This window comes from Thunnus albacares, chromosome 22 (assembly GCF_914725855.1).
Source record: "Thunnus albacares chromosome 22, fThuAlb1.1, whole genome shotgun sequence".
Taxonomy (NCBI): domain Eukaryota; kingdom Metazoa; phylum Chordata; class Actinopteri; order Scombriformes; family Scombridae; genus Thunnus; species Thunnus albacares.
The window spans coordinates 5,491,210-5,507,848 of NC_058127.1; the positions used below are offsets into that span (position 1 = coordinate 5,491,210).

Below are 16,639 nucleotides of genomic sequence, written 5' to 3' on the forward strand. Positions count from 1 at the left end.
ACTGCGGAGGCTTGATGTGTGTTTGTGCTGCTAAATGAATATTAGTTTGGTGTTTTTGGCAAAATAATAAAGAAAAAAACAAAACAAAAAACCGGCGACACTGACGGCAAACAAACACAAAGCAAACAACCTGCAGCTTTTGTTCTGTTGACTTTAGTGATGGAAAAGCTTCTCATACACATAATCCATTACTTTATGTCTCACCAGCCAGCCTGCGAGTGTGTGTGTGTGTGTGTGTGTGTGTGTGTGTGTGTGCAGACCTGCTGTACGTCTACCTGTCACCTGCTCGTTCACCGTTTTTCCGTTTAACCTTTTTTTTTTTTAAATAAAAACACCAAAGCGACGTCCCCGTGAGTCTCCATTTTGAAAAGAAAGGCGAAACACATCTGTAAATATGTCATTATTTTATAAATCTTTAACGTTAAAAAGACAAAACCGACCTGAGACGAGAGCTGACATCATCTTATCTGAAAAGGAAAACTCTCAAACTTTCAGTCACAGCTTCGTTTCAGGCTTCACTTCTACATGAAAACTCGCTTTTTTTGTTGTGTGTGCAAAAACACATTTCCTGAGACAGTTTAGAATAAAAAAAAAAAGTCTCTAATTCCCTTAAATGTTGCAGATTTCTGTTTCTTTTTCACAGATGTCAAAGTGCTTAAATGCAAAAAAGTGTGTTTTACGTGCACCAGAGAGAGATTGAAGCAAAGTATTATTTAACAGAAGGATTTTCTTTACTTGTTTTGTGTTTTTTTTTGCGTAAAACGAGCGTTTTTGAAAAGCGCAGAGGTCTCGTTTCTTTGTGGGAAAAGTCTTTGCATTCGTCATAACTCTCAAACAAACTGATAACATCCTGACTGAGGTGAGAATAAAGCAAGCTGTGTCACAACAGACAGATAGAAACTCCGGACACCTTCGCATCCTTCGACGTCAGACCAGAGTGAATCTGTTTATATTTGCTCTGTTGTCCTGATGAGAAAACATCATTTAAGCTCCATTTTTTTTTTTTTTTTTGTTGCATGAAATCTCTCTGATATCTTCCACCGTCACTGAATTCCTTTTCATTGAAGGCTTGTTTCCAGACGGAAAAAAAAGTCAAGGAAAGATCTGCTGATATTTAAAACATATAAAAGATAAGTTACTCCAAAACACAGAGGCATTGTTTCAAGATTTTAACATTTATTGATGGATTCTTTGGTCCTTTTTTGTGTTAAAAAAACCTGAAACAGATGAGTCACTTCACATGATTAAACGCAGTAGTTTGACATATTTGTTGTAAAAACAACATCAACAAACCAGGGAGGAGGAGGAGGAGGAGGAAGAGGAGGAGGAGGTTTAGCTTCATGGAAGTGCTTGGACTTATTTCTGGAAACTCCTTGAAAGGTCCTGGAGTTTCACGTCAGGGCTGCAGTGTCTCTCTGAGGATGAAAGTGATAGTTTTTTAGGTGGCAGTTGTTCAGTGTCAGCTAATAATTAACAGTGTATTGTGTTGCCGTGGAGTCGCTGGATTGTCGGAGAGTGACCTCTGTGTGTGTGTGTGTGTGTGTGTGTGTTTTTTCGGTGACCACACACACACACACACACACACACACACACAGTCTACAGTTTATTAAGCGTGACATTTTCATTCCTGTCCCTGTTTTTCCGCCTCCTTCTCTTTTTCTGTTTCTGTATCACTTTCTCATTTTGTCTTTTGCTATTTTTGACTCTTTTTTTTATCACTTTCTCCCTCTAATCTCACCCTTCAGTCTCTCACCCCCCCTCCCTATCTCGACACACACACACATCATCAATGGTGTATTTCTGTCTCTGGCTAATTGTCTCTCCTTCTTTATCCCCCTCCGTCTTTCACCTCTCTCTCTCTCTCTCTTCTCTGTCTCTTCGTCTCAATCACTCTGTGTGTGTGTGTGTGTCTTCTTGTCTTCTCCCTTTCTCACAAACACACACACACACACATATATACACACAGCGGTACATGTCAGGGGTAATAATGAATCATGTGAATGCACATGGAACAACACGGCTGGAGAGCTATTGTTGTCGAACGCACAGCGAACACACACTCCCCCTCTCTCTCCAATCATATTGACATTCCTCTAATGCCTCTCTCTCTCACTCTTTACTAATGCTCTCTCTCTCTCTCTCTCTCTCATGATGTTAGTCTCTGGGAAAAGAAAGGAAAAATTAAAAGCTCCAAAAAAAAAAAAGAAAGAGAAAGAAAGAAAACTCCCACTGGGATTCTGCATACTTCGTCTTCTCGGTAACCATGTGTGTGTTTGTGTTTCTGTGTGTGTGTGTGTGTGTGTGTGTGTGTGTGTAAAAGCAACGACCACTTACATCCACTTGTACCTCTGGCGCCGATTTTTGTCAATATTACAGCACATGTTTTTGTTTTTTTTTAATTTATAACCCTCTTGATGTTGTTTTCTACTTCGATATGTAAAAAAAAGGAGTGAAAAACTTCCCGTACGTCCGGCTAAAGTTGGAAAATTAAACAATTTGTTTATTTAAAAGGAGATGACATCAACTCTGTGTGTGCCGCAGGCTTTTTAAATGACCTTTTTAAAAGCGGACGAGTTCAGATCTCATCACACATCAGGACCCTCTAGAAGTTTATTCTGTGTGTTTCTGAGCATGAGATAAGAGGAATTTGTTGTTTTTTTGATTCAGCGTCTTTAAGATTCGTCAAATTGCTAACACAACTTTCTTATCTCGTGCAGAAATAAACAATAAGCCGATGACGTGGACTTTTACCTCACTTGTTTGTCCCCTTTGAGAAGAAATGCTTCCAACTTTTGCAGGAGTAAATAAACTTTTTTTTTATGCAACTCTGATGACATGTTTGATTAAAAAAAAGTTTTCGGGATGTATTTACCGACCTTTTCCATCTGCGTTATCTCATGCTCTTATGTTGGAAGTTTTCCTCCCCGATTTGTTGGCTGTTCACTCCTTTTACTGCCTGCTGTCACAAAATATTCCTGATCTTTGTTTGCTCTGGAAGAACAGCACTCTTTTCTTTTCTTTTTTTTTTTTTTTTTTTTTTGTGGTGCACAGTCCCTTGAATTTCTCTCCAAATTTGACATTGTGCCTGCTGACGTATAAAACTTATCAACAGACGCAGTGTTGATATTGGGCCGTTCTGCAAAAACCCTCTTTAAATCATTTCTAAAATACCTTGGTGTGTGTCTCATGTATTTTATTTAAAAGATAATTAACCCGGCGATGTTTAAAAAAACCCAGAAAGTCATTTTACAGCATTTTCAATCATCTTCAACGACTCTTTTAACCATTTGGACGAGAATATAATCAGTTTGGTTAATGATAAGAGACTTTTTTAACCCTTTTCCCAAGCATGTGCCTCTGTTTTTGAATCAAAACAAAGATGGCAACCTCACCGGCTACCTTGATTAGAAACAACTGCCACTTGGGGAAACTGGTTAAAGATCATCCAGATGATTAGAGATAGAGCTGAAACCATAAACCGTAAATTAATCTGCAACTTTTTTGATAATCGACTCATCTGTTCAGTCGTTTTAAAGCAAAAACAGCCAAAAATTTGATGGTTCCAGCTCCTTTAGATATGAGGATCTGCTGTTTTTCTTTAACATAAAGTACCAAGCAAATGTTTGGACACATTTTCTCATCCGGTGGAATGGGAAGTTTGTCCAAAATCTTCAGGTTTTGGATCGTTTGTCGAGCAAAACTAGCGTGAATGGCGTTTTTTTTCCCCTACAATCCATGAAAATAATGTAATGCAGATTAATCACTAGTTGCAGCTCTAGTTAAAAGAGGAACTGATGGTTACTTCAGTGACTGGGGCTAAGGTTAAGGTCTGATTATGATTGGGCGTCTTAAACAGTCGGTTTGTTAAAGTTGAGGAACATCATGGTCAGAGATCCATGGGACACATGGGACAAAAAGTCTTTCTGGCTCGCTAAAGGTCACACTACTTCCTGCGTTTGTACTGAGTGTTGACGTTATTGCAAATCGTGAGGTGCAGAATGTGAAATATGAACATGAACATCATTCTCTGGTTACTTAACTGGTGTTGACACACACACACACACACACACACAGAATTCACCTTTTTATAACACTGCTCTTCATGCTTATTTAATCATTTAATTAATACATGTCATACAGTAAGTTAAATATGGTGGAATGATCCTTTAATTGTATCCAGGGGGTTAAGAATGATTTATCGTTGCAAATCTGCTTCTTGTAAACACTCGCCTGTCCAAATACACACACACACACACACACACACACACACACTCACTATTAACCGTATTTGTGAATAATGCTCTAATATTAAGCGACTCCCACGCTCACAGTGGGTGGGATACCAGAAGAGAGAGGAGGAGGAGGAGGAAGAGGAGGAGGAGGAGGAGGAGAAGAGAAGAAAGGGAGGAGATAGCAGAGAAACAGGAGAGGGAAAAAAAGAGGAAAGATGGAGGCAGAGGAGGAGAAACAGAAAGAGGAAGTGAAGATATGACATGAGACGAAGGAGAAGTGAGGAGAAACAGGATGAAAAGAAGGGAAATTCTGTATTTTATAGTATTTTCTTGAGGTTTCACATTATTTTTTGTTGATTTGTTTACAATAGTCAGAACCAGTCTTAACCTTTCTGTGGGTAAGATCTTTCCATTTTCATCCCCTTATTAATTTCTTCTTCTACATGTTTTATCTAGGCGGTCGTGTCAGTGTTTAAATCCTTTAAATCTCTTTTCTCGACTCACTTTCTCTCCTTTACTTCATCTTTTATCTGAGTTGTCATTTTTCTTTTTTATTCCTTTTTATGTTATTTTACTGGGATTTATATTCTGGTCCCGGTTCTCGTGGTGGTTGGTTTGTAGTCGGGAATGTGATGTGACCTTGATTTGACCCGACTACAAGGCTGCAGGTTTAAGCTAAACGGCTCCCGTAGCCAGGTGCGCTTCAGTTAGATCAACAATAGCGAGCAGCCAGCCGAGGAATGAACCGAGGTCCGACCCGGACCGGTGCGATGAATTACGTGGCTTTTTTTTTTTGATACTTGAGCAGGTTGGAGCTTCTAGCTGTGTGTTTACCTTCTCGCTCTCACCACAGACACGTCCGACCAGTAAGCAGAGTGAATGATGTGGCTTCTAGTTGTTATATGTGTGAAAAGAAACTGAACCAAACACACTCTTATCAACCCAAAGATGTTCAGTTTACTGTCATAGAAACCAGCAAATATTCACATTTAAGATTAAGGTGGACGAACTGATTCCACTTCCTGTCGTCTCCTCGTATAAACACGCTTCTCTTGAACGTACGTGTTAATTTCTCTGCGCACGAATTAACAGGTTTGACTTATAAACTGTTATTTTTTTATCAAATGTCGAGCAGGAGGAGAGTTGAGTGTGTTCTGCTTTCCTTGACACCTCCTTGTTTTGTGTGTGTGTGTGTGTGTGTGTGTGTGTGAGTGTGAGAGAGAGAATCGATAGTGAGTGACAGGAGGGAGGGTTGCTGATGTCGGAGTGTTATTCTGGGCTGTCCTTATCACGACAGGCTGTTAGAGCCCACACACACACACACACATACACTCATGCAGGAGGAAAAAAGCAAAACACACACACACATACACGTACTGATGATGGAGGTCGTATTGTCTGCAACACGGGGGAGCAAAGTCGTTTTGGTTTGGTGAAGCATTGCGGCTACACACACACACACACACACATAAACACACACACACAAACACACACAGCATGAACTCCTTTCATCAATTTAGTGTTTTTCATTCTTTTACATGGAGCATTAAGTTCTATTAATGGAGCACAGTGGTTTGTAAAACACACACTCGGTCAGTTGTTTTGCCTACTGGCTGAGGTATGTCTGTGTGTGTGTGTGTGTGTGTGTGTGTGTGTGTGTGTGTGAGAGAGAGAGAGAGAGAGAGAGTGTGTATGCGACTGTCTAGCAAGCACAAACAGAGCTATCAGTTGTCACACTGGGTCGGGTTACATCTGTTTGTGTGTGTGTGTTGGTGTTCATATTCGCCTGCAAACGCCCCGTTTTCGTGTGTGTGTGTGTTGTTCATGTCATTTGTGTCTCGCTGATATTTGTGTGTATTGTTTCTGTTGCTGTGTGTTTTGCAGGTTTTCTCGTGTGTGTGTGTATGTGTGTGTGTCTGGTTTCAGCTTCGCTTTGTGCTGTTGGTTAATTGATAAAGGTTAAAGCGTTGGCCGGCGGGGAGCTGAGGTCACTGTGCTGCAGTGTCTCAGTGTGTGTGTGTGTGTGTGTGTGTGTGTGTGTTGGCTGCTCAGATGTGTTAACAACCAGACAGTGACCAATCAGACACTGTTTAAACACACTTTTTATTAGTCGTATTGATCGGTTTCTGAATCATGCTCTTAACATTTCTGGAAGTCCTCCTAATCCTGTATGTGTGAGCTCCATTGTTTGACGATTTCACGTTGGATTAATCTATTATGTAGCGAGCTGGTTCCCAACGTAGAGGTCGCCAAAGCTGAAAGAGCCTTCCCATGTCTGTTAAACTGGTGTAGCAAGACGGATAAATAACGTCCTCCTGCACCACGCAAGTATGTGGTTAAAACAACCAGACGACCGGTATTTGATGATGTCACTTATTATGTAGCGAGCTGGTTCCCGACGTAGAGGTCACCAAAGCATCATGGGGGCCTTCTTGATTTTAAGGGATGTAAGAAAAGATGAAAATAAAGGTAAATAAACTAAACAAGACAAGAGCACGAGCCGTTTTCAGAGAGCCTTCCCTGTCTGTTAAACTGGTGTAGCAAGACGGATAAATAACGTCTTCCTGCACCACGCAAGTATGTAGTTAAAACAACCAGACGGCCACCAGATTCATCTTGTCATTCCTCTCAGCTTACTAGTCAAGAGATTGCGTCAGCCCTCTGGTCACCATCAAAACAAAAGCACACAACAAACTTGAGGCTGTTTGGAAGCCTAATAATTATATTTGATGGTGGTTTCTTAAGGGAAACAGTCTGAAAACCACTGAGAATTACATTATTCACATTATTAAGGAGAAATAACTAAAAAGGAACATTGCTTTTCTTAACAGTATGTTGTGTCGTTTACACTACATATATTTAGATAAGAAAGCAATCTGATATGTAGTGGTTTTGTTGTTTTTCTCAGCCTCTAGCGTACCGCATTTCCCATGAGCCCACAGACCGTGACGGGTTAAACATTACGGCTCGACGGACGCTCCGAGATGCACCGCGGGACGAGAGTCGAGAGGTTGCAACCAGTTGAGACTGTCTTGATGTTTTTAGACGGCAGAGATTACAGCTAAAAAGTAAAAAAAAGAACCAACCGAGTGTTCACAAAGTGATCGTCGTCTTAACTTTTTTTAAATTATGAAGGTTTCAGCTTCTCACAGCAAATTCTGTAGTGGAGCCAGTTTGTCCTAGAATATGGAAAGTAAAAGATAAAAGAAATGCTGAATCAGAGATTCCAATGAATGGATGACCTCACTTTATGTGTCAATTCTGATTCAGAAGCAGGAAATGAACCAGATTTTCACTGGAAATCAGACGTTTGAGTTTATCCTTAAAGCTGGATCGGCTGGTTTTCCTCCTCTCAAGGCACAGCAACCTTCAGTTAAAGGTAAACAGGACGGCCTCTCACCTGTTTGAAGTCCGCCAGAGATATGGCGTCTCCTTCATTGTCCACCTCCAAAAACCTCCTCGGTCACCAGTCCATCAGAGAGCCGACGATCGCACGTTTTCATTCTGCTTTCTGTTGATATATATACTTCTGTAATTCATGCAGTCCCTTCACTTCCTGTCTGTCGCTACCTGACTGCTCACCTGGTCTCCAAACGTTGTTTTGTCTGCCTACCCGCCTTGTGGAAGACTCATGGTCATGCTTAATGAGTTCAGGAGCAGAGTGCACGCTGGTAGACGGGCAGGTCGGCCATCATTGCCTGCATGAAATGATTGGACGGACTTCTTACAGGCCTCCGACAGCAGCGGATGCCAGATTTTTTTCTTTTTTTTTTATTGTCAGAGCGTTTGATTTATTGATTGCTGTCGAGATATAAAGGGAATTTCAACAAATATAACAAAGTAATGCTTTGCTAAAATAAATGGCTGACCCTAGCTTTAACACTGAGCTGGAGTTCGTCCAGATGACGACTGTCTCCAAGGATGACTTCAGTTTAAAAAAATACATCGCTGACTAACGTTTACAGGATTTCTTTGACTAATAGGAACTGGAATGTTTATCAAATCGAATGACTAATAACAAGGAAGCTGCAACTGTTTTCTTGTTTACTTACTGAAGAGGAAGAAGGGTCATAAAAGCTTGATTTTATTTTGACTTATTGCCGTTTCAAGCCTTGAAGTAAACACACTTACCAACATTCACTATTCCTCTGTGTGCGTTAAATGTTTAGAGCTGCAACGATAAGTCGATGAATCGATTAGTTGCCAACTATTGAATTACTCGTTTAATATATTCATTTTTTTAAGAAAGGAAAGTCCAAATTCTCTGATTCCAGCGTCTCAAATGTGAATATTTTCTGGATTCTTTAGTCGATGACAGTAAACTGAACATCTTTAGGTTGTTGACTGTTGATCGGGACAAAACAAGACATTCGAGGACTTTATCTTGGACTCTAGGAAACAGTTATGGAGATTTTTCACCATTTTCTTACATTTAATGGACCAAACTAATCGATTAATTGATAATGGAAATAATCGTGAGAAAATTAAGCTTTTTGTAACATAAAATCTATTAAAGATTTTCATTTTTTGCATCAACATAGCACCTTTTTATAAAAGTCTCTTTTTCCTGAACATTATATTGTATAATCGGATACTCAGATACTGTTATTCTATAACAACAACAGATATTTTTACTTGGTTTCTGCTTGTTATAAGCTACAACTTGTGCTTCTTGTTGGTGTCATCACAGATAAATTCCCCCGCTCATATTCAGCAGAGTAATCTCCTCCAGCCTGTGCAGTTAAGGGGCAATAACGCACTCTGGAGGCCTCTGCAGAGTGTTATTTTTCAATAACAGCACAGCTCACGGTGGATGTTATTCCAAACATGTTTAATGTAACATGAGTCGTGTTATTTCCATTGCGAAACTGTATACAGTATCATCGCTGTTACGTTTTCTATCCAGCAACTTGGTGGCTGTGAGATTATGTGTGTGTGTGTGTGTCTCAGGGGTAGAGGAGGAGGTTTCATGCTTCACTTACCAACCAGTCAGCCAACCAGTCAGCCAGTCAGTCAGCCATCCAGGGCGAGAGACAGAGAGGGAAGATGCTCTTTCTCTCTCTCTCTCTCTCTCTCTGTTTTCTGGATAGAGGAGAGTGAAGGATCACACAGAGAGAGAGAGAGAGAGGTGAAGATCAAAGCAAGAAATATGACCCTCTGTCACCACGGAAAAGAACTGATCCGCTCCCTCTGTGTGTGTGTGTGTGTCTGTGTGTGTGTGTGTGTGTGTGTGTGTGTGTGTGGGTGTGGACTGAACAAAACAGCAAGAGGGGAGAGGCAGGTCAACGTGTGTGTGTGTGTGTGTCTTGGGAAATAGATAATGTTTCACAAAGGCTGTTTCAGTCTCCCAACTTCTGGCTCTGAACTGAAGAGAGAGAGAGAGAGAGAGAGAGAGAGACAATGACAGTGATGTAAAGAGAGGGAGAGCAAGAGCGAGAGAGAGAGAGGGATGAAATGTGATTTGAAAGACGGAGAGACACTGCGTCAACACTTTGCCGGCTAAATCTAAATGACGTGCATCAACACGAGCGTTTTCATAAAGATCTCCATCCTCACCGAGACACTCGGACAGCAGGAAAAACAGCTAAATCTCTGCAACTGTGCAACATCTGGACACCCGACTGGTTAAACCTCCGTTATGTCCGCTCCCGTCCTCTCTGTGATCACGTATAATGTGTTTTTAAAAGGGGGGACGTATGATGTTTTTTGTGATGTCAGATGTTCCAAAAACACGAGGTTATGTAGAAATGCTGCCTGCAAGACAAAAGTCAGGGCTTCAACCTGCTCTGAACGCCTCGTTTGCAGCGTTCATGGATGTATAAAGAGAACTGGATACAGCGGCGTTGGAGGCGGGGCCCCGTTCACTCCTGTGAAAGTTGCTCGGTGGCGCATGAAGCCAAAAAAGTAAAATTACCTGGATCCTCCGGGATCATTGGACCCATAGAGTGAGCGCACTAGTGGCTACTTCCTGTTTAGCTCTCCGGCTAACTTGAATGGGGATAAAACAATTCAATCGTGCGGCTCTTCTAGACTTTCGAAATGTGATCGAGTCATTTCGTGAGGGTTGTGTTGCTCAAAAAAAAGTTATCCGCTGATTTACAGACGTCTGTTTCACAATGTAAGTCAATGGGGAAAAAGATTTTTAGGGCCCAATAGCATCACGTGACGTTATGTCAAATTAGCTTCACAGCCTTGCGCCGTTCCTGGGGGCTCGTCCATGGATGTATGAAGAGAACTGGATACAGCAGCGTTGGAGGCAGGGCCCCGTTCATTCCTATGAAAGTTGCTCAGTGGTGCATGAAGCCAAAAAAAGTTCAACTCCCGCTTATAAAATTACTCGGATCTTCCGGGATCATTGGGCCCATAGAGTGAGCGCACTAGTGGCTACTTCCTGTTTAGCCCTCCGGCTAACTTGAATGGGGATAAAACAAGTCAATCATGCGGCTCTTCTAGACTTTCGAAATGTGATCAGACTGAACGGATTGAGTTCTGATAGTGAGACGAGTCATTTCGTGGAGGTTGTGATGCTCAAAAAAAAGTTATCCGCTGATTTACAGACGTCTGTTTCACAATGTAAGTCAATGGGGAAAAAGATTTTTAGGGCCCAATAGCATCACGTGACGTTATGTCAAATTAGCTTCACAGCCTTGCGCCGTTCCTGGGGGCTCGTCCATGGATGTATGAAGAGAACTGGATACAGCAGAGTTGGAGGCAGGGCCCCGTTCATTCCTATGAAAGTTGCTCAGTGGTGCATGAAGCCAAAAAAAGTTCAACTCCCGCTTATAAAATTACTCGGATCTTCCGGGATCATTGGGCCCATAGAGTGAGCGCACTAGTGGCTACTTCCTGTTTAGCCCTCCGGCTAACTTGAATGGGGATAAAACAAGTCAATCATGCGGCTCTTCTAGACTTTCGAAATGTGATCAGACTGAACGGATCGAGTTCTGATAGTGAGACGAGTCATTTCGTGGAGGTTGTGATGCTCAAAAATAAGTTATCTGCTGATGTACAGACGTCTGTTTCACAATGTAAGTCAATGGGAATCGGGCCCAATTGCGTCACATGACGTTATGTCAAATTAGGTTCACAGCCCGGCGCCGTTCATGGGGGCTCATCAGCGTAACCTCTACTTCCTCTTCGTGATGAGATCAGATCAGATTGTTCGCACATGCCCACAAAGGTTCTGTAGTCTTCGTAGTCGGGGAAAAGTTCGCTTTATACTTTTGTATGAAGACGAGACTTTTTAGACTCAGCACCTGTAAATTTGTCTGTTTTTAGTTTACTATAATATAAAAAAATAAGCAAAAATTGAATTAGATTAGAAATATTTCTTCACTATTGTGTATAATTATGTTCCTGGCTTTACAGGATCACTTCTCAGAGTAGTAGATGATAAAAATACACATTGAATATGTGTTTTTTTTTCCCTCAAGGTTCATGTTTTACTTCGTAGAAATCTTGGCGGTTGTTGTTGTTTTCAGGCGTGGTTTGTATCCTCCGCTGTAAAAACACTTCAGGAAACCTCGTTTAGGAAGAAAAAGTTGAATGAATAACAAGAATATAGTCAGAATTTCCTCGCGGGGTTGTTACGTTGTGTTTTTCATCGCCAAAAAAAATGTTTTCCATTTCTAAAAAGCTCAATTTTCAGTTGTTTAAAAAAAAAAAAAAATGCCGACGGCGTCAAAGAGAAACGGATGTCTTCTCAGATGTGGACATACTTCCAAGTGACAGGGGAAAATGGAGGGATGGGGAGGTGAGAGAGGAGGGAGGGTGTTGTCTGCAACAAGATTATTTGATGCCTGTGAACACACACACACACACACACACACACACACACACACACACACACACACACACTCAGAGTCTCTTAGGTGCACTTAGCAGATTGGTTTAGAAATCGCATTAGGGAGTGTCACAACAGCTTTTCCTCTCGTTCACCTGGTAATCTCTCCATCCCTGCACCTTTTTTTTTTTTTTTCTTTTTCACCTCCCTTCTCGTGTTTTATTTCCTGTTTTTCTTTCATCCTTCACTCCTCTTCTGTTTCGTTACTCCTCTTTTTCTTCTTTTTCTTCTGTTAAACTCTCTTGAAGACTTCCTCCCTGTCCGTCTTTTTATTTCCTCCTCATGTCTCTCATCACCTCTTCACTTCTTCCTCCTCATATATCTTCTATCGTTCTCTCCTCATCTCTCTTTTTCTTCTCTCTTCATGTTCATCAGCCTCTTTTCCTCTCTTCTTCCTCTTTTTTCTTGCTCCTCCTTTCATCCTTCTCATCTTCTTTACCTTTTTCTTTCATTGGTCTGTCTCTTCCTCCTCCTCCTCTTCCTCTTTTCTCTTTTCCTTGCCCTCACACATCTTTCTTTTTTTCAATCTTCTTGTCATTTACTCCTCCCTCTCCCTCTCTCTCTCTTCTCTCTCTTCTCTTCTCTCCTCCTTTATTCTTTCTGCTTTTCCTCCACCTGGTTTTATCTCTCTATTTATTGTGACAGCTTGTCAGAGGCGTGCGTGTGTGTGTGTGTGTGTGTGTGTGTGTTTGTTTGAGAGGGGGGAAAAAAAGACAGAAAGAAAGAAGAAGAAGAAGCAACCGACAGATTTACAGTAGAGCGAGCGGCATCCGCAAACTGCAATATCAAAGCGAGAGAGAGAGAGAGAGAGAGAGAGAGAGAGAAGAGAAGAGAAGGAGGAGGAGGAGGAGGAGGTCAGAGGCGAAGGAGGAGATGAAAGGAGAATAAAGAGGAGGAGCTGAGAGAGGGTAAAGAGAGGGCAGCGGGGGGATGACAGGTGATGTGTGTGTGTGTGTGTGTGTGTGTGTGTGTGTGTGTGTGTGTGTCCTACAGACAACATGTTATTAATAAAAACAGGAAAAAATGTAATTATCATCCCATTTTTAAAACGCCATGATGTACAGATTAGAGAGGGAAGAGCGTGTGTGTGTGTGTGTGTGTGTGTGTGAATCCGCTCGTAAACTCGGTGTGTTATTACACAAAAATAATTATAGACGTAATCAATTAAAAACATGACAGGAGCATACATGCATATCTGTGTGTGTGTGTGTGTGTGTGTGTGTGTGTGTGTGTGTGTGTGTGTGTCGCCCACCAGCGTCCTCGCTCGTCATACAGAAACTTTACCAGACAGCACGTCATTAACAAAAAAACTTTACTGTAATTTGTAATTAACAACGTGGAAACATGTCAGGAGAGTGTTTTCTCAAAAAAAACTTACATTTTTTTTTCTTATTATTTTGCTTTTATGTCTTTTTTTTTTTTTCTTCCTGTTTTTATGGATTTGTGTGGCTTTTGTGTATGTGTTAAGCTTGTGTGTGTGTGTGTGTGTGTGTGTGTGTGTGTGTGTGTGCGTTCGTCACCACCCCGCGCGTCAAAAAAAAAAAAATCCTTCCCAGACAGCGTGTTATTAATGAAAACGTATAATAATCCATTTAAAAACATGTCATCATGATTAGAATAATAACAGTGGTTAAACTGACTGAGACGTTTACGGAGGAAGAAGTTCTCATCATTCTACTGGCGTGGGAGTGTGTGTGTGTGTGTGTGTGTGTGTGTGTGTGTGTGTGTGTGTGTGTGTGTGTGTGTGTGTGTAAGCAAACAAACAGTCGAGTGCCAGCTTCCAAAAAAACTTGTTTTGTTTCTTCTATTGTTTACATATAAAGAGATTCTGGACAAGGACGTAAAATGACTAACACACGTCCACAATATAAAAACATTATCAACAAATTTTATTTATTTATTTATTTTTATGAACAATGTCTTAAATCTTAGAGCATCCAGACTTAGAGCTGACAGACAGAATTAGAGCTGCAACTACCAATTATTTTAATTATTGATTAGTCTTTCTCAAATAATTAATTATAAAATGTCGATCATTGTTTCCTAAAGCCTGAAATGTCTTGTCTTGTCCTGATAAACAGTCTAAAATCCAAAGATATTCAGTTTATTGTCATAAAAGACTAAAGAAACCAGAATTTTACTATTTTTTCTTAAAAAAATGACTCACAATGTTTAATTTACCATCAAAATAGTTGAATTTTCTATCAATCGACTACTGCTAATGCTTTTATTTGTCAATAGTGCACTTAAGTTACATTCTGCTCTTTTAAAGTATCCATAATTGAGTTTCTAAGACTCTTAAGTTACATTCTGCTCTTTTAAAGTATCCATAATTGAGTTTCTAAGACTATTAAATTACATTCTGCTCTTTTAAAGTATCTATAAGTGAGTTTCTAAGACTCTTAAATTACATTCTGCTCTTTTAAAGTATCTATAAGTGAGTTTCTAAGACTCTTAAGTTGCATTCTGCTCTTTTAAAGTATCCATAAGTGAGTTTCTAAGACTCTTAAGTTATATTCTGCTCTTTTAAAGTATCCATAAGTGAGTTTCTAAGACTCTTAAATTACATTCTGCTCTTTTAAAGTATCTATAAGTGAGTTTCTAAGACTCTTAAGTTGCATTCTGCTCTTTTAAAGTATCCATAAGTGAGTTTCTAAGACTCTTAAGTTATATTCTGCTCTTTTAAAGTATCTATAAGTGAGTTTCTAAACAGTAAACAGTAACCCTTGTAAGCATGATTTGTATATAAAGCGACCTATAGGCGCTTTAACAAAATAAAGGATCATATTTTTTTAACTGTTACATATAGTGCACCTTTAAAAAAGTGCGTTTATTTAACTTGCAGCGGCTGCATATGAACGTATATTATAACAAAGGATTCTTCAGTTACAACAACAGGGAGAGTTTCTGATGTGAATTTCTGAAAACATTGTTTTTGCGGCTATGAGCTTGTCATCCAGTCGCAGCGTGGTACATTTGTGTGTAAAAAAAGTGTTTGCATGTTAACTCGTGTATATGTGATAGGTGTGTGTGTGTGTGTGTGTGTGTGTGTGTGTGTGTGTGTGCAGACAGACATGCTGTCGTTTTGATAGCTTGTCATTGAAGTGATCCGGTCCACTGTAATTTTCTACTCAAAGGGAACAATGCAACAATACATGCTTCGCTGTCAAAAAAAAAAAAAAAAAAAATCCTCCGCACTGTGTGTGTGTGTGTGTGTGTGTGTGTGTGTGTGTGTGTGTGTGGTAGGTATTCTTTCTCGTCACATCACTGGATGAAGTTAGTCTTTCTTATACGTCCTTTTTCTTATTTTATATCTGTTTGTTTTTATTTTCTCGCTTTCTTCTTATCTCGGTTTATCTGTTTTCCTCTCTTCGTCTCTTTCTCTTCACCTCACCTCTTTTTTTTTTTCTCCCCCCCCTCCGTCGTTTCTATGTCTGACATATTGGTGTCACCAATAAATCATTGCACTCCACTTTTAAAAAAAAAAAGAGAGAGATGGACAGGTAGAGGTGCGGGAAAAAAAAGAAAAAGAGATGGATGGAGCGAGGAAAAAAGACAGAATAAAACATTTTCTTTTTAATTCTCTGCGTTAAAAATTATTTGAATTACATCTCATTCAGCTGAGTCAGTCATTCATTCACAATAATTTGATTAATTCCAATTAAATGATTAATTATTAATAAGCAGGTAAACCATTTCCTGTACGGAAAATATGATTAACCTTGAAGCGAAAGCAGAATAAATTAATAAATAAAAAATTAAGTTATGGCAGAAATGCTTTTGGAATTTGCAGGTTAAGGTTTAAACTCTTGTTTTTCAGACACCATGTGACTTTTGTCCTCTTTGCCATCTGTCACTGTTCCCCCTGTCACTCATTACCAGATCATATCACACACAGGAAATACAGAAACATGCAGAAAATAATCTTTTTTTTTTTAGTGTGTGAGACTTTTAAACATGATTTCAGGTAGATACTTCAAGTCAAAGCTCCACTTAGATACACATGAAAAACATGTGAACAGCCTGCAGGATTATGAAATAGTAAAGTAAAATTAAACCTGCAGTTAAAGCCAATAAAATCACATACTGCAACCTGACATAAAAGCACAGTTGAACCAATAAAACCACATACTGTAACATGAAAGCACAGTGAGATGTAGAGCAGTCACACATAAAGACCGACATACTGTTTCAGTCGTTATCTAAGTTTTTAATTATAATGGTGGCCAGTTTATACCTACAATTAAAGTGGTTGACCAGCAACCGTTTTCATTTCCTGTCTTAACCGGACTACTTTTTTGGGCTGGAGTGCCGACCGAGTGTTGGGAGTTTCCCCTATTGGCCGTTACTCTTTCTAAATGAATCTTCCTCAGGGGGGCGTTTAAAAGCGGTTCCACTGACGGCAGCTCGTTCCCAAATTTATCGAACGTTAGAGCCAGCAGACGCCCTACCTCGGTCACCTGCACCTGGATTCACACGGCGTGATTGCATGTCTGTCGGAGGAGCGTGTGGAGGAGTTGTTGTGGATGACCCGATGAGCGAGGTCCTCGGCCTCGCTGCCGGC

At 40.3% G+C, this 16,639-nt stretch overlaps 1 protein-coding gene across 5 annotated transcripts in view; it reads left to right on the forward strand.

The window, feature by feature from the left end:
- LOC122973413 (dachshund homolog 2-like) overlaps positions 1-16,639 on the forward strand; it is a 133,530-nt gene that overhangs the window by 20,851 nt on the left and 96,040 nt on the right. The gene's annotated exons all lie outside the window — the stretch shown is intronic.